Here is a 3,470-nt window from a genome sequence, read left to right on the forward strand (position 1 = left end):
AAACTACGATGCAAAGAGCCTGTCACACTCTTTTAATATCAGCCCAACTTGGAGATGTCACAGTTCGGGAGAAGCTCCTGATCTCTCAGCAGTTTTCTGTATTTATTACCAAAAATAACATCAACATTTGCTCCACTGGTCTGACACAAAGTGTGAAAAAGAAGAGATTAATGATCTGATCATTTAAAAAAATGGTTTCATTAACACATAAGTTGCTAAGAGAGATTCAGGGGCTTTAAGTTACTAGCTGCTGATTATAATTGGAATTGGTCATAAAGCAATGTAGTGGCATGGAGGTAGATAATTAACAAGTGATTAATATAAGATTAAACAAATGCATCAATATATTTGTATATAAATTTGACAATAGTGTTAAAACATTATTCCCGTTTAACCTTACTGTTCATTTATAAATTAACTAATTTAATTTTTATTATTTATTATATATTATTTACTGTATAACTATCTACTATTGGTTTCTACACTATTTGTAAGGCTCTATATAGTTACATAAATAGAAGCTTCAAAGCCATTTTAGAACATATGTAGCTTTATACTGACAAAAGAAAAATGTGCAGGCAATGTCCCAGATTGTGCTTGTTCATATTTACACACAGGTGTGACCCAGACAAGCAGAAGGGAAGCCGTGTGAAAAAAACTGCACAAAATCAGCAATACTGCTCAAAATGGTTTCAAATGTTTGCACTCATTGCTGCTGCTAACATTAGCCCAGTGCTGCAGTATAAATGTTCCAAATAATAAACCTGAAGTGCACTTAAAACCTGCCTGTGAAACTTTATTTGATGTGTTTCCAAAAGGCAACATTGTATGTCTGATGAGAGAGAGAGAGAAATGCAGAACTGCTCTCAACTGAGTTAACTGTGGTAAAATGTGATATTAAATGATATGCTGGGTTTCTAAAAATGGTTGTTTTGTGTCATTTCATGGCTGCCTTTCTCTTACAAATCCACTTTTTCAGATGTAAACTTTTGAAAACTGGCTGAACAGCCTGTTGAAGCTTGGTCAAAGGTTAAGACAAGGACAAATGGACTTGCAAACACAATTTATTTTTATTGATATACACTTTTTCTCGTTTCTCACGGACACCTGCGTCCTACTTCATTTTACCCCAGTCTAATGACACATAAGGCAGTAAGGGAACAAAACCAATAATAATAATAATAATAATAATAATGTTTATTATTATTTTTACTGCAACAGATTGCACTACAGAGTGATAATAAAATATCCCCCGCCTGCTCGCCGCCGGCGATGCAACTTTCAATGTGCCACTGATGTTCACATCAAACCAACGAAAGACAAAAACAAACCCTCGCCATTTTACTGGCTTCTCCTTTTGCGAACTAGTTTTTCCTCTTCTTCTTCTCCTTATAATTTATGGCAGTTGGCAAGCAACACCGGGTGCATTACCGCCACCTTCTGAGTGCGGGTCAAGATAACCTGTCTTCTACCGAACCTTCAAATTCTCCTACAGTATCAATCGGAAGATGGAAGAAAAGTCCCAAATCACCGTTCCCCCGAATTCTTCTGCAATATATCCGTTATGTTAAAATCGTTTTCATTGACATTTAAGCAGCTAAAAGCCAGTTAATGACCTAAGGCTCAGTGCCTCTACATCAGAGCGCGCGCTTACTGTTTTCAAGCGGATGAATTAAATTTTATTTCTTGTTTCACTCGGATATCATTCAGTCAACGATTGATGACAATACTCTCTTGATACATTAATTTGAAAAATTTCAGCATACTTACGTAAGTAAGCTGCATCAAAAGACCTACCGCACATACAAGTTACTTTAACTTGTAAGTTACTGAAGTATTTATTTTTTTACAGATAAAGAAAGCCCCGCGTTAGCAGAGCATCAAAAAATTGAGTCAAACTCTTATTGTTCCTTTCCACGGAAATCTTTAGTAAAAGGCGAAAGATTTATACGATCTGAAGAGAAACAAGAGTGTACTGAAGAGCGTAAGTCCAAGTGACCGGCCCCATTCTCCGCCATATCATTCTCACTTAAGGTTCAATACAAGAAAAAACGGATATTATTTAGATCATATATATACATATACATTGTTTACAATAAAGATCAATTAAAAGTCGCACCAAAACCTAATGTCTGGGAGATAAATATAAAGGTTTAAAGAACTAAATATTTGCGCTATGCATTCTGGGTATATGGCCACTACGACCACGCCTCTAGTTTTTGAAAACTCGTTTCAAGAATGAAAAAACAATTTTAGGCCTGTTGACAAGAGCGAGGACAGGACGCACACTTTCTCACAACTTAGAATTTCTCTTATACTGTTTAGTTGCACATCCTGGTTTGCATGTGATAAAGAACAGAGAGTCATTTTCTGTCAAGAGCGTAACCCGCTCATGTACTCCTGATAGACATCCTATCGGTGTTTATGGATAATCATATATCGAGTAATCTATTTTTTGCTAGCTGCATAGGCTACTTTATAACAGCCTGTTTCAACAATCGATTTTCATAACGGTGCCTGCCTATAAGATCTTTTCCGAAATTTTAGAAAATGATCTTTTAGACGAGAATTCTAAAATACGTGTCTCCTTGGGCAGCTACCATCTAGACACAGCCTCTATCTAGTTTACTAATGTTAGCCTATATTGTATGGAAACATTTCCATTGTGCTGTGTGTTGGCCATATGACGCTACCTCGCAAAAACATGGACCATGGACCCCGGTACCCCTGACCAGTACTGGAAAAGAAAAAGAAAGTTTTTTGCAAGGCAAAGATGCTTAAACACTTACAAGTGAAAAAAGTGCAGACTACACTGTTGAATTATAAAGACCATGTCCCCGACCAATTTGAAATTATTATTATTATTTTTGTTATTATTATTGGATAGCCTATAACTTGACTATAGGTCATCCTGAAGTGTTACATGTCACTTTTAGTTATATGAATATGTTACTTTCATTTCGTACAGTAATGCCTTGAATGCTAAACGACTGTGTTACTCATGGATAAATTAAAAGAAAACCTAAAGTCCAGTAGATGGGGCTGCACTCCTGAACATAAAACAACCAAGCCTGGTCCTATTGCCACTTCTTCTTAACATGTTTCTGTGATTTTGCTAGGCTATACTGATAGAGTCTTATAGGCAGGTCCATTAACATCAGTGTTATAGAATTAAATGTGTGTCACTGGCAGGTCACAGGCTAATAAAAGACAAACTTAGAAAACACCAGCAGAGACCACCTGCAGATAGGCCCATTTCAGAAACCCTGCTGTTATGACACATACTGTAACACTTTCTGTAGCTACCTCATTTATCATGTTATCATAAATATAGCCTTAATTATACATAAAAATCAAAAATGTAGCCTAATGTATTTCACAAGGTGTCTCTCCACCTCATTAATCCAAACTCTTATTCTTCCTTTACTGTTTTGTTTGTTTCTTTGTGTTTTGTTTTGTTTTATTTTTTT

Source organism: Monopterus albus, unplaced genomic scaffold (genome assembly GCF_001952655.1).
Source record: "Monopterus albus unplaced genomic scaffold, M_albus_1.0 scaffold6.1, whole genome shotgun sequence".
NCBI classification, from domain to species: Eukaryota; Metazoa; Chordata; class Actinopteri; order Synbranchiformes; family Synbranchidae; genus Monopterus; species Monopterus albus.